The sequence below is a fragment of the Ctenopharyngodon idella genome, chromosome 5 (assembly GCF_019924925.1).
Source record: "Ctenopharyngodon idella isolate HZGC_01 chromosome 5, HZGC01, whole genome shotgun sequence".
Taxonomy (NCBI): domain Eukaryota; kingdom Metazoa; phylum Chordata; class Actinopteri; order Cypriniformes; family Xenocyprididae; genus Ctenopharyngodon; species Ctenopharyngodon idella.
In genome coordinates this window covers 39,993,836-40,010,333 of record NC_067224.1, presented here as the reverse complement: position 1 = coordinate 40,010,333, position 16,498 = coordinate 39,993,836, and positions in this window count along the sequence as shown.

Sequence of the window (16,498 nt, the reverse complement as noted above, 5' to 3'; positions counted from 1 at the left end):
TCCACAGAAAACAAACTAACTAAACCTTCAGACTGAACTAGATTAGAAGTGAAAATGGAAAACTTGAGAGCGCTGTGAGGTCGCAGTGAGTGTTCACCTGAGCATCTTTTCTTTTTTGGAAACCAGGTCACTCTATCCATCAAACACAGCAATAAAGTACCAGAAGGAGAGGAGATAAGGTGAAGGTTGGTGTGTGTGTGAGTGGTAAAGTGGTTTTACGAAAGCCTGTGTGTGTGCGCAGATCTGTGCAGTGGACTGAAGTAGAGAAAGAAGGGAAGATGAGGAGATGCTACTCGTATCACTTCTGCAGTTTGTATACTTTGTGCAGTATGTGAATGTACTGTTAGACTACATGGATGACCTGCTGCATACAGTATGTGAAAATGTGCACTGTGCAAATGAGGACTTTGTGTGATCCCACAATGCAATGCACTTGACCTGAACTTTAATTTCAAGTATGATGAATGAATTGGAAGTAATCATACATTAATTTTTAACATCTTGGCTATACTTTGAATGGAATACTAACTTGAATGCTGTATACTGCTTACTATTTTTAATAATAGTATTACTTGTGGTTGCGTCCTTTTATTATCTTGAAACTATTTTTTATTTTTATTCAACTTTGTGTAAAACTGTTAGGAATCCAATCAAATAATGAATTAAAATAGAGACTGATTCAAAGTGACAGCCATTATTACTTTCCATCCATCCATCCATCCATCCAATACTGAATATTAACTAATTATTTTATTAAACTGCCATGGGTTGAAACATTTTTATCCAAAGTAACAACTTTTATTCCCACTTGCAGAATTAAACATGTATTGTAATGAGGTCATGTGACAACAATGTAGCACACTACTGTTTGAAATATTTATCATTGCATAATGCATTCTGGTTAAGAGTTGCCAAGTTGCTATTGTGTGCATGCCAAGAGTTCACAAAACTTACTCAAATAAACATGCAATGTCATGAGATCATGTGACCTCACTGTAGCATACTAAAGTTTGAAAGGCTCGTATAATGTTTCACATACACTATCATTCAAAAGTAATGGTAAGATTTTTGTTTGTTTTTGAAAGAATTCTTTTTTGACAATTAAGATTAGCTAAATGTGATTTATTGTCAGTCAGCAGTTTCATGAAAACAACCAAATCCATTTATAAATAATAAAATAACCAATGATCAGAATAAGAACAATAAACAAAGGTCAGTGATCATAGACGGAGCGTGTGTAGCCTTCCCCTGGCCACAGTCTTGAGATTGTTTGAGTTTCTCACTCAAACCACTGCCTGCTGCTGCTTCTGAGTGCTTTTAGAGGGAAAAGCTGCTCATAACTGCTGGTCTAGGATCAGTTCTCTCTGTAATAATAGCATATTGGCGATTTGGCAAACGATCCAATCAGGGCATATCTGTGTTTGCGCTCTGGAGAGCATCAAAGGTTGCTATTTTAAAGGTGTTTTTGCAGCGTTGAGCAATGTGCACAATGGCCAATCAGAGGTATCCTTCTAAGCTATTCAGATCTTTTTGACCCCAAATGACATTTACTGAAATAATAATAAAAAAAAGGTTCCCTTCATCTAAATGGCATGAGACTTAATGTTGTGGTTGACACTTGCTAGCTCTACAAACAAAAAATTAATAAATCTATATGATATCTGGTTGTGTGTTAGCGTGCAAAAAAAGTCCCCCTTAGCCTCAGGATGTTTGTGTTCTCCCAAGACTCCACATTGAAATGAATGGGAAAATGAAAAATCGTTACTTTTTTTATATTTGTAAAATAAATAAACTAAATCAGCCAGAACACAAATACACAGAAGTGAAGTGGCAACCCTACAGCACATTCACAATGTGGATCATTGTGGGTGTACACCACCTCACCCCCCCAAAAATCAATGGGAGACTATAATAAATTGCTTTTTGTTACACTATTTTGTCAACCCAATGCAAAAAAAAAAAAAAAAAAAAAATGAAGGGGCAATACCACAACATATCCCTAATGGAGTAAACACACAACACCCCCTAAACCCACAAAATCACTCATAAGAAATGAAAAAATGGGCTGCTGTTGTTACATAATTTGTTAAAAGTATATCAGCTACAATGCAGAACACACACAGAAATGATGGAGTGACACCACAACACATCCATGATGGAGAACAAATGCAAACATACACACAAAACACATACATGATAACACTATGTTCAGGTTTGACTGTAATAATGTCATAATTGCAAAAAAAAAAAAAAAAAAAGTTAAACTTTGAAAAAGAGTCATTTTTTATTGTTATAATAATTTTTTTGTCTAAACATAAATCTAAATGAAAAACTTGTGAAAAGATGTATACCATTGTAAATGGCAGATGAGCCATTGAGTAATGCTTTGAAGCCATCTACTGGCTGTAGTTGAAATTTCATGTTATTTTCATTTTAAAAGTGTTTAAAAGTGTTGCAGTAGATGGCAGTAATCTTCCATTTAAAAAAAAAAAAAAAAACTTGTAAAAATCACTTTAAATAAGATTCACATTTCTCATTTTCATTCGTGGAGATAACATGGACAGTGTGCCATGGTTTAATAAAAATGTATTAAAATTTTATTTATATAAATTTAAAAAAAAAAAAAGCCCCTCAACACTGCACAAATGTGAGTAAAAACATTAACTCTTTCCCTGCCAAACACGGAAATTTCCGATAGTTGTGAGAAAACGTTTTTCCGCCAAACACAAACTTTTCTGTATTTCCGTGTTTTCACTGTTATACGATAGGGGGCACTATGACACATCTTCTGAAACACTGAGTCGGCATTCTGTAGTAGAACCTGGAAGTGCTGGACGTAAACAGCATAGCAGAAAGACAGGGGAGAGAAGATTTTGTTGAATAAAGTCATTATTTTTGTTTTGTTTTTGTGCACAAAAAGAGATAAAGAAACCTCTTGGATTTCATCAAAAATATCTTAAATTTGTGTTTTGAAGATGAACAAAGGTCTTACAGGTGTGGAACAACATGAGGGTGAGTAATTAACGACAGAATTTTTATTTTTGGGTGAACTAACCCTTTAAGATAGAATCCACTCACCGTTCAAAGCCGAGTTCTGCACGCTCACAAATCCTCTCATTATAACAAAGTGTAGACATTATGCAAGTAAGAGATTCATTATGCAGTGTAGACAGCTTCGTTACTGATTATAACGGAACGTTGTGAGATCGCGTCATCACAATGAACTAAGATGATTGACAGCTTTAGGGACCTCTCTTTGCATGCTTTTTAGGCGATATAAAATCAAAATATATTCTTTTGTTTTTCATGCTTGACCAGCGGCGACGTACACACTGCAAAGTTCCAGGAGTGACATTTATGTATGTGAGTAATTATTATTGTCATCTATGCATGATTTTTCCTCCTTTCCCACAAAGAAATTACTTTTGTGTCTCATTTGATTGCGTGGGTGGACCATCCGTCAGTCAGTGCCACCCTGGACCTTGTGTAGCCTCGCCACAATGATATTAGCCTGATCTCTGCACAGTCAAAGCTGCTACAAGATTAATGCATTCATTCATATATTTATTTATATATTTACACAAGTACTTTTTCTGTTTACCTTTCACAACAGACAGATTAGAGGACAGGAAAGATGTGAGATGCTGTAATCCAATTTGTCCAGCACTTTGAATTATTAGCATGAGTGCATCTCCTCTGAGTGTTGCTTTGAGAGCTCTTTCCGCTTGTAAAGCTGAAATTTTGCAGCCTTTTTTGTGTTTTGTTCTTTGTATTCATGTCAAAGTCGCACAGGACAGACGTGATGTTTGCTGTAATCTAATATCATGTTTGTTGTGACGTTTGCTCTGTGCTTTTCATATGCGTGTTTCATTTGCTCTTTGGCTGCATGATATCTAAATAAAGCCTAAAAGGAAAGTATAAAGTTTCACATTGTTCTGAGTTTCTGACAAAAAGAAAAAAAGAAAAAAGAAAAACACGTTTAATATTCCATCACCATGGAGACCAGACATGGAAACTATTCAACTTGGAAACAAGATGAAACTAAAAATAATATGCAAGTATAACATAATGTTGCAGAGCACTGTTTATCTCAATGAACGCTACACCTCTCTAATGTTAAAGATTAGTTTAATGACACTCCCTTATAATAGTCACATGCAAAATTAAACATTTCTAAATGAAATATGGGGTGGCTTTATTTGAGCTGCTTCCCGGGTTGGTGACATCACTAACCCTAAAATTTACATAAACCCTGCCCCCGAGAACACACAATAAAGGGGGTGAGGCCATGCTATTGCAATACAGTACGCAACACAAATGCAATAGCATGTCATAAAAGCAAGATGACAACATAAGTTATAACCGTAATTAAACTAAACTATACCTGTTGTATCTTCATGCAGCATATATTCTCTGGCTCTGTAAGCATCTTACAACAGTTCCCACACGAGCGATTTATAGATTATCATGACAGAATATGCTAATCAATGACTTTAAGATTAACTCCACATCAGAAACCATTCAGAAACATCCTGTTGCAGTCTACATGTTGTCACTTCTTCTTGAGTCTCTCCATCTTTGTCCGACTCCGGTTTGAACATAAAAGACTGAACAGTTTCTGACATTTTCAGTGAGTCTGCATAAGGTAATCGGAGCTGCTAACATGAGCTCTTGAAACTCCGCCCTCTTCTTGGGAGCAGCAGCTCATTTGCATTTAAAGGGACACACACAAAAAAAACAAGTGTTTTTGCTCACCCTCAAAAGTGACAAATTTAGAAGAACGTCTGTTACACGTTCCTTACTTTTGAATAAAAATATTTTACAAATCTGATAAATTATCTATTGCAATATTATTATCGTTGTTGTTGTTTAGAGCTTAAAAATATAAAAGTCACATCAGACCATAAACAAACTAAACAAGCTCAGATCAAACATTTCTGTTCATGTTTGTTCTGCTTTAATTTTAATGTTTAGCATTTTGGTTACTTTTAAAAACTATTAAAACTAAGCAATTATGTCTCATTTCCACAACTTGGGAATACACAGCCCTGAATATATATACAGTTGCAAGAAAAAGTATGTGAACCACTTGCAGAATCTGTGAAAATGTTAATAATTTTAACAAAATAAGGGAGATAATAAAAAATGCATGTTATTTTTTATTTAGTACTGTCCTGAGTAAGATATTTTACATAAAAGTTGTTTATATATAATCCACAAGACAAACAAATAGCTGAATTTATTAAAATAACCCCATTCATAAGTATGTGAACCATTGATTCTTAATACTGTGTGTGGTTACCTGGATGATCTACGACTGTTTTTTTGTTTTGTGATGGTTGTTCATGAGTCCCTTGTTTGTTCTGAGCAGTTAAACTGAGCTCTGTTCTTCAGAAAAAATCTCCAGGTCCTGCAGATTCTTCAGTTTTCCAGCATTTTTTGCATATTTGAACCCTTTACAGCAGTGACTGAATGATTTTGAGATCCGTCTTTTCACACTGAGGACAACTGAGGGACTCAAACACAACTATTAAAAAAGGTTCAAACATTCACTGATGCTCCAGAAAAAAAACATGATGCATTAAGAGCCGGGGGTGAAAACATTTGGAATTTGAAGATCAAGGTAAATTGTATTTAATTTGTCTCCGGGAAACACGAAAGTATCTTCTGTTGCTTCTGAAGGGCAGTACTAAATGAAAAAAAATTATATTCAAGCGAAATAAGAAAAAGTTGGACCTCTTCATCCTGTTCAAAAGTTTTCACCCCCCCCCCCGACTCTTAATTCATCATGTTTCCTTCTGGAGCATCAGTGAATGTTTGAACCTTTTTTAATAGTTGTGTTTGAGTCCCTCAGTTGTCCTCCATGTGAAAAGATGGATCTCAAAATCATTCAGTCACTGTTGTAAAGGGTTCAAATATGCAAAAAATGCTGGAAAACTGAAGAATCTGCAGGACCTGGAGATTTTTTCTGAAGAACAGAGCTCAGTTTAACTGCTCAGGACAAACAAGGGACTCATGAACAAACATCACAAAACAAAAAAACAGTCGTAGATCATCCAGGTAACCACACACAGTATTAAGAATCAATGGTTCACAAACTTTTGAACTGGGTCATTTTAATAAATTCAGCAAATTTTTTGTCTTGTGGATTATATGTAAACATCTTTTATGTAAAATATCTTACTCAGGACAGTACTAAATAAAAAATAACATGCATTTTGTATGATCTCTCTTATTTTGTTAAAATTTTGCACATGTTCACAAATTCTGCAAGGGGTTCACAAACTTTTTCTTGCCACTGTATATATATGTAAAGGGCTATTTAGACATCTAGTGGCTACATTATGGTATTACAGATTATTTTTTAGTCCTTTGAAGGCAGAGTTTGCACTGTACAACCATGTCATTTGCATTTTCTTCTTTGAAAACAAAATAGCAGTGAAATTACCATGAATTAAAGGCGTTTTTCCCCGCGGTCAGCATCGTTTCAACTAGCAGCTGTGATTCAATCTGCGTCTGAGGAGATTGTAGACGGATGTTATTTGCGCGTGCACCAGCGGGTGGCTCACGTGAGTCATCACTGGCAACAGAACCAGGAAATACTGTATAATCAAGCAGCGCTTAATATGTGTTATTATGGCAAAATAATGATTTATTTATTTTTAAATGAAACGATTGTAATCCTGATAGTATTCCCCCTTTTTTTCAAAATGTAACTGTAATCTGATTACTACGTTTTTTGACGTAACTGTAACGAATTACAGTTACTGGACTTTTGTATCCTGATTACGTAACGCCGTTACATGTATTCCGTTACTCCCCAACCCTGAGTATAATAATATAGTAATTAATAAACTATTTAATCATAATTTAATTTTTACTTTATTTTATTTTAGCTTCATTTTAATTAACAAAAAAACAATTTTAATTGTCTTATTTTTGGTTAACAATTACTATTTCATAGCTCAGGAGACTTAATTGAGTTTGCAGTTTGTTTAATTTATGTGTCAGCATTGTCTCTGATTTTTCTCGTGAACTCATTTATATTTATTGATTTGTTCATGGCTAAATCTACACTCTAAAAAATGCTGGGTTAAAAACAACCCAAGTTAAGTTAAATGTTTGACCAACCTGCTGGGTAGTTTTATTTAACCCAAATATTGTTTAAAAATTACTGTATGGCTGGATTAAAATGAACCCAAAATAGGTTGGAAATTAAAAATTTCCCATAATTACTAGAGGCAACAATAATAATCAAAATGTGAACATTTATTAATAAGCAATTTAATAAATGTTTATTATTTAATTATTATTTATTCAGCTTATTAGTAAATGTTCATTTATTAAACATATTAATAAATGTTAATTTCCAACCTATTTTGGGTTCATTTTAAGCAAGCAATACAGTAATCTTTAAACAATAGTTGAGTTAAATAAAACTACCCAGCAGGTTGTGCAAACATTTAACCCAACCGCTGGGTCAAAACAACCCACTTGATGAGTTTATCCATTTTGAACTCAACTTGGGTTATTTTTAACCCAGCATTTAACCCAGTGTATCAAAAGTCACAGTTATTCATGTGCAGCTGGTCTTGGAAAGATTTGATGAAAACATGTTTAAGATCTCTTTTGATTGAAGAATTTAGTATCTTGAGCACAGTTTGAGACATTAATGGGGTTTCTTTTGAAATACTGGAGGAGACAAATGTCAGATTACTGGGGTCTTTTCCACAGTAGAACCTCTGAGATGCAGGAGACTTGAGCAAAGGTCACCATTTAATCTCATTGCAATCTAGGAGAAACAGTTGAGATATTGAAGAGAGATCTCATTTGTGATTTTTCTTTCTTTTGTGTCTCTGTGTGTGTGTGTTTGCGTGTGTGTGTGTGAAGTAATTGAATGTGACAGATAGAGGCTGCGGGTCACTGTGAGTTTTCTCTCTTCAGATGTAAGGTAAGTCACAAAGGTCACAATCAGATGTGCTTCCAATCAACAACACTGTCCGTGTGTTCACGCGTCGTCTCCTCCTGAGGCTGATGGTCCGGGAACATGTTAAACCATCATTCCAGTTCTCCTCTTCTGGTATATTTATGTACTGTATATGTCTCTATATGTTGAAGATATGAGAAGTCTCATGCTGTGTTGATACCCTCATAATGATTTCAACCTCAAAGCCCAGCGATGTCACATTCGGAGCGGCACACAGTTTATGTAAGTAATGTAATAATCTGTCATGTGGTTTGGGTTCATTACTGGTGGAATTATTTTGTGGAAAAAGTTTTTAAAAAGTTGTCTTTAACTTTCAAATTTCATCCACTAAACGTGGGTGTTTAAAACGTAACCTTTGGCTGCTTCAGATGTAAATGTAAATAACCTACATTTGAAAAAAGAACACCTTCATTCTGATTGGTTTTGAAGTTAATTGCAAGGTTAGAGAATCTAGTTTCCATGGTGATTTTATTGTCTATTCTGTCCGTGACTTGTGACCCTGACCGTGACCCCCTGGGGCAAATTTATTTATAATTCGGGACAAAACAGACATACTAATACTGCATAGTTTCAGTTTTTGTTAATGATCTGGCCTTGCAGAACATTTTACAGTTTTATAGATGATTGGAATGTGGTGAAAGTATTTGGACACTTAAAAATGTCTGGATACAAAACATCAAACCAATTTATTGTAAACAAAGATCGCACAAGCAAAGCTTTTCACAGAAATACTAAAACAATAGATGTACACCTGTGTGAACTTGAGGAAATCTGACTTCATACACCCACTAAAAATCACGCAAACATCTGCTGATTAAAACACATTGAGCAAAAAATGTTTAAGAAAACAAAAGATCCTGCAGCATTTCAGACATGCAGATGGCTAAATATGTGATTATCTAATGCTGTGACACAGAGCGGAAGAGTTGCATTGAATAACGTCCCATTCACTTCTAGCTTCCACACGATCTGCTGAGACCATCACAACCTTCAAAAACAGCTGAAGACACACCACCTCCTCCTCCTCCCTCTCTTCCGGCCCTTAAAACTAATCCATAACCATAAATAAAGCCACTTTCGATCAGCATTTTAAACTCCTTTTCTTCTGCAGTTACACTTCCACTCTAGCTTTGGTTTACTCTTAGTACTGTGGTAGTACTAGTATTATTGGCAGTAACACTTTATTTCGATAGTCCACTTTAGACATTCTACTAACTGTAAGTAACTTTGCAACTACATGTTAGCTAGCAGTCATTAGAGTATTAGTAGACTGTCTGCTTGATATCTGATAACACTTTATTTTGATGCTCCGCCAACAGATCATTTATGGAAGCTTGTTTCCACCACGAAATAAAAAAAATTAAAATGCCCCTATTATGGCATTTGAAAGGTTCCTATTTTTGTTTTGGGAGTCCCCAACAACAGGTTTAAAAAACACTTTTATTGTCTTATAATATGCATTTATTTTTACCTTATTTGCTCAACGACTCCCAAACGATTCGCTCAACGTTTCCTTTTGCCGAACCGCACGTTTGCATGATGCTAATCTGCGGTGATTGGTCAGATGACTTCTGCTGGTTAACACGGAGTACAGTATACAGTGCTTGCATCACTTACATTGTATTATAATAATGATGGTGCTCCGCTCTGTTCTAAAGATAAAGACTCAGAGAGGAATTAAGTTGTTTTGTGTTTATGTTAGCGAACCTAGCCCACAGCTTGGTGGTAAACTCATAAACAGTCATGGTACATGCGTTAGCAAAACGCAGAAACATATTGATAAAGCACTGCAGTTGTACACCAACATATTGCTCTATTCTTTATCATAATTCCAAGTTATAACAACGATAAACATTTGACACATTTCTAAACAATTGCGAGCAAATTTTGCTGTTAGCTGGTTAGCCAGAGACCTACAAGCTGCGCGGAGTGTACACAACACACACAACTAAATGCGTATTGTGCATGCTACAGAGAACAGCAACAATTATTAATCATACTTACAGGCTGTGATTCAGAGGTGGAAGAAGCTGGTCCAAATAAACTGGGTACTGACCCATCCTTCAATAACAACCGCCTTGCGAATCCCTCATTGAACGCATTTAGGTTGAAGAAGCAATCGTCAGTAAAATGACGGGAACACAGCACAAGGTTCGGGCTATACTGCTGTGGTATCATTGTACAGATGAACTTTAACCACTGATTCTTCATGTATTAACAGTGTTTGAGGGGTTTTAAGTTTTCCCTGGCGTCTGCGCACGCATTAAGTGGGCAAGCAATATGCTAATGTTACGTTGTGATGTCACAACGAAACGGCTTGGGATTTGTTTTACAAACGACTCATTTAATTGACTTTGAGTCAACCTTAACTTTATATACGGTGCACTTTCAGGTTTAAAACTTTGCAGGATGTTTTCATTCACTTAGAGCTATGTTAGACACTACATGAAAGGTCATTTTAAAAAATCCATAATAGGGGCACTTTAAAAGATAATTGCAACTTTTTATCTCACAATTCTGCCTATTTTTTTCACAATTGTGAGATATAAACTTGTAATTGTGAGTTATATTGTCAGAATCGCAAGATATAAACTTTCTGCCACAAAATGAAACAATTTAAAAGATAATTGATAAACTTTTTCTCTCAATTCTGACTTGAAACTTGCAATTGCGACTTTTTATCTCTCAATTGTGACTTTTTTTCTCAGAATTGCGACATATAAACTTGCAATTGCGAGTTATAGGCCCGGTTTCACAGACAGGGCTTAGGCTAAGCCAGGATTAGACCTTTAGTAACTTTTGTAAATGTACACTTGAAAAAACATTACTGGTGTGCATCTTGAGATAAAACAATGGCACTGACATATTTTAAGATATGTCAGTACAAGTTTCTTTCAGTTAAAAAAGCTCAAACATGCATTTTAGTCTAGGACTAGCTTAAGCCTTGTCTGTGGAACCGGGGGAAAATGTCAGAATGGCGAGATATAAACTTTCCGCCACGGAATAAAACCATTTAAAAGATAATTGTGACTTGAAACTCGCAATTCTCACTTTTTTTCTCACGATTTCGAGTTTATATCTTGCAATTCTGACTTTTTTTCTCACAGTTGTGAAATATAACTTTTGTTACTTTATCGCATTTACAAGTTTATTTCACGCAATTCTGAGAAAAAAAGAATGTAAACTCGCAAATGCGAGAAAAAAGTCAGAATTGTGAGATTAAAAGTTGCAATTACCTTTTTTTTTTTTTTTTATTCAGTGGCAGAAACAAGCTTCCATAGACATTCTACTGACTATAAGTAACTTTGCATCTACATGTCAACTTATTCTACTAATCCAAACCCTAACCTAACAGTCTACTAATACTCCAATGAGAGTTAGTTGACATGTTGTTGCAAAGTAACTTATAGTTAGTAGAAGTAGAATGACTAAAGTGGACCATCAAAATAAAGTGTTACCTTCTTGGTTTTTTTAAGTAATGATAAATAGTTTGTTTTTCCTCATTTGTATAACATCATCTGCTACATGATTCAACATAAAAGTAAATAAAAACACTTCATCAAACCTCCTTTACTGCACACCCCGAGGTGGTTATTCATTCATTTTTAAATTAATAAGAAACTTTCTACTGAAAAAATGTGTAAAGACAAACTTGAAACTACTTATTCATTTTATTTAATATCTTTGTGCTAAAAAAACGTCAACTTGCTGGTTGTACCTAAAATGACTGAAAATTGCATTTTTCTCAAGCAATTTAGTACTCTGCTCTCATATTTATTTCCTATTTTTTATTTATATTCATTCTCTTATTTTTATTCTTACATTTGTCAGTTTTATTTCTTGTTTCATAGACATTTGTGTATTTATGTGAGCGTTTCTACTACCGTTAAAAGATTTAAAGGTTAAAGGGTCTATAAGATTTTTTTCTGCTCAACAAGGCTGCATTTATTTGATCAAAAATATAGTAAAAGCAGTAATATTGTGAAATATTATTACAATTTAAAATAACTGTTTTATATAGTAATATATTTTAAAATATAATTTATTTTCAGCAATTTTCAGCATCATTACTCCAGTCTTCAGTGTCACATGATCCTTCAGAAATCATTCTAATATGATGATTTTACATTTCTTATTATTATCAATGTTAAAAACAGTTGTGCTGCTTCATATTTTTGTGGAAACTCTTTTATTTCAGGATTCTTTGATGAACAGCATTTATTTGGAAAATATACATATTTTTTGTAATATGTCTTTACTGTCACTTTTGGTCAAGTTAATGCATCCTTGCTAAGTAAAATTATGATTTTGTTCTTTTTATTTGCCTTCTGGTCTAAATCCCAATTCAGTTTCAATCAATCTGTGATTGATCCATGTAATGGTGTTTGTTCACAATATTGTTAAAGCATTAAACTGTTATGTAGCAGCCGTTTTGACATTTAAAGACCCGGTTATTGTCGATATGAAAACCAGCTCATTATTGATAGAACAACATGTGGAGTGAGCGCAGAAACACTTACACATGCACATGGAAAGAATGGTGGAGAGCATAGGAGAGATAGAGCAATACAAGCAAATGAGAAAATAAATGAGCATAAGGAACAAGGTTTTCTTTTGATCACTCACTGATGTTTCAGGCAAATGTGTGTGTGCGCGCGTTGGCGTATGTGTGTGTTCATGCAGTTCTCTCAGAGACCGACGTCTCATTAAATCCAGCAACTCTGACACAAACAGCCAATTTTTGAATGTATCTGATGCCACTGCTGGCACAGTTATTGTACTCATTTCTGCTTTAAAGAGGACATATTCTACATGTTTGTAGCACTGTGTTTTTTCTGCAAGTCCACTTATAATGTACTGTAAGCGAAGGTTTCCTTCACAAAAAAAACAACAACAACAACAACAACAAAAAAAAAAAAACAATCATAATTTAGTTTCTCATGATCATTTTTCACACTCTCTCTGACCCAGTTAATCAAGCTGATTTTGCTACTGTAGCTTTAAGAATGATCTCTGTTGTGATTGGTTAAACACACAGATTCAGCGTCTTTCTCTATTGACAGCCATTTAAAATTAGTCATGTGTTCTGATGAAATGCACTACTGTTAAAACATTTAGCATCAATAAGATTTTGTTTATGTAAGAGAAATTAATAGTTTTATTCAACAAGGATGCATTAAATTGATCAAAAGTGACAGTAAAGACATTTATAATGTTACAGGAGATTTCTATTTCAAATAAACGCTGTTCTTTTGAACTTTCTATTCATCAAAGAATCCTAAAAAGAAATAAAACTGTTTCTGTTTCCACAAAAATATTACGGAATGTTTTCAACATTGATAATAAACAGAAATGTTTCTTGAGCAGCAAATCATCATATTAGAATGATTTCTGAAGGATCATGTGACACTGAAGACTGGAGTAATGATGCTGAAAATTCAGCTTTGATCACAGGAATAAATTACTTTATAAAATATATTCAAATAGAAAACAGTTATTTTAATATTTCACAATATTACTGTTTTTACTGTATTTTTGGTTTGTATTCACTTTATGCACTCAATGGTCACATCTTTCCATATGTAGCAGAAAGATGTAATAATGCTGGCCTGATAAAAATGATCAAGATGGCGGATGAGACTACAGAATCTTCTACAGAACAGCATCTTACAAATGTGTTTTTAAAATATTTTATCATCACTCTGTTGTGTGGTTTATGTTGTGCACAATATGTTAAAAAGCCATGTTTGGGCAAACAGGTTAGCTAATGAGATAATGTACACTAGAAATGAACTGAAAAAGTTTTCAAGCTTAAAAGAAAATGATGCACACTGTTAGAAAAATGGTTCATTGGGGTTCTTGGCTTAATTTTAAAGAACACTTTATGCCAAAAGGAAGAAATGTCTTAAAGGGATAGTTCACCCAAAAAGGAAAATTCATTTTCAGTCATCATTTACTCACCCTCATGTCGTTCCAAACCTGTATGAGCTTCTTTGTTCTGTTGAACACAAAAGAAGATATTTTAAAGAATGTTTTTAATCAAACAGTTAATGGGCCCCACTGACTTCCATAGTAGGAGTCAATGGCTACCGTCAACCCTAATCCTACCAACATTCTTTAAAGGGGTGGTTGATTATGATTTCACTTTTTTTAACTTTAGTTAGTGTGTAATGTTGCTGTTTGAGCGTAAAAGGTTATGACGCTCAAAGTTCAATGCAAAGGGAGATATTTCCTTTTAAAGAATTCTCTGTTTAAGGACTACAACAAATGGCTGTTAGGGACTACAACGAGCTTAGTGATATCACTAACCCTAAAATTTACATAAACCCTGTCCCCAAGAACATGCAACAAAGGGGGTAAGGCCATGTTGGGCTGCTTTAGAGAAGAGGAAGAGCTGTTGTAGTAGAGTGTTGTTACCATGCCGTCATTTTACACTGGACTGCTTCACAAACGAGGGTCAATTCAACTCTGGATTTGCACACAAGTTTAACATGACGGCACATGCTAGTTGATGAGTTGAATCAACTCCACAGAAACTACATAAATTTATCCACTAACCATTCAGAAACGTCCAGTTGTAACTTCTTCCTGAGTCTCTCCATCAGTGTCCGACTCCAGTTTGAACAATGTAAGGCTGAACACCGTTACTGACAATCCTCATTTTGGCTGCGTGAGATTCTCCAGCTTTGTTGTTGTTGAGCAACCGAAGCGTGAGCTGTTAAAGCTCCGCCCTCTTCTGGAAAGTGGCCAGGAGCAGCAGCTCATTTGCATTTAAAGGGACACACACAAAAACAGCGTGTTTTTGCTCACACCCAAATAGGGGCAAATTTGACAAGCTATAATAAATGATCTTTGGGGTATTTTGAGCTGAAACTTCACAGACACATTCTGGGGACACTAGAAACTTATGTTACATCTTGTGAAAGGGGCATTATAGGTCCCCTTTAAAATGTCTTCTTTTGTGTTTAACAGAAGAAAGAAACTCATAGGTTTTAATGACCGAATTTTAATTTTGGGGTGAACTATCTCTTTAAATGATTGCATAATACTTTGTTTAACAGGTAATATTATAACATTTTCTAGTGATAAAGAGTGTTTATGAGCTATTTAATTAATAAAATTTAATCAAAATAAAATAATGAATTAAAACAAAATTAATTAATTACAACTAAATCCATAAAATGATCCCATGATGGGAACCCCTTAGAGGTTCTATATATGAAACACCTGACAGAACCCTTTAAAGTTCTATATAGAACCTTTTCTTCTAAGACTGTACACTCTTAAAAATAAAGGTTCCAAAAGGAAGTGATCCCATAAAAGAACCATTTTTCTTCCACAAAGAACCTTTCAGTAAACAGTTCTTTAAAAAAAAAAAAAAAACCTTTTTTTTTCTTAGTGTAAAGAACATTTTAATAACCTGAAGAAGTGCTATAGTTTTACCCCCCACTATAAAGAATCCTTTGTGCAAAGATTCCATTAATGTTAAAGGTTCTAAATGAAATGCCAATAAAAGAACCTGTTGTAGACAGTGTACCAAGTACACACTGTATTTTAAGACTCAAGCCAAAGCTGCTGTACCATCAGTGGCGGGTCACGGACAAACATATTGGCACTTTAACTGTAAAGATGTGAGCATGTGAACTCGTACACATCTGATTATCATCCGAGCGTGTACCGGTGACCCTGGTCCCGACTCGACTCACGGCTTCATTAAAATGACAGTTCTGTCATGCTGATGAAGTTCACCGGCGAATAAGGGCTGACGTGACCCTCGGGTGAGTGAAAGCCCGGTTCAGAACCAGCTCGCTCTATTTCTTGATCTCTCGTTGCTGTGTCTGTTACTCAGAGAGTATTGATGTGTGTATGTGTGAGTGTGTGATGGGCTGAATCCAATCACAAACTCATTTTATGGAGGTAATTTTCTTCAAGGTGACTCAATTCGGCCTTTATATATTGAAGCTAAATGTACTGATGTCACTGTAGAAGAAATCTCAAACTCAGCACACACACACACATAGTGCAGCGCTGCAACACACAGATACAGGAGACAGGATGCCAATCACCAAACGCTGAGTGCCTGTCAAGCGAGGAGTTTTGCCGCAGAGTGAATCCGACAAACTGTAGGAGCGGCCCAATCTACTGCTATACAAATACTGTGATGCATACTTGCTTCTGTAACCCGTGAGGGCGTATAGAGAATGTTTTTGGGGAATGGATGCTGGGATAGACTTCTTACCCCGGAGAAACGTAGTGCGATCATATCACCGCCATAACTGAATTATCTCCACAATAGCGGCACTGACTCAGTTATGGCCATGTTGAATAGAATGAACAACAGATAACGCTGGCACAGTGGGCTATCTGAAGATTGTGTTTGTCCAAGTCTATATGCTTGCGTGTGTGTTTGCCTGCATATCATTCATCGCTATTGGATTTTTTTAGGTGTGATGCCACAAGTGATTGTGTGTTTCACTGGCTGGTGAATTGATTCCTTCCCTGGAATCCGAT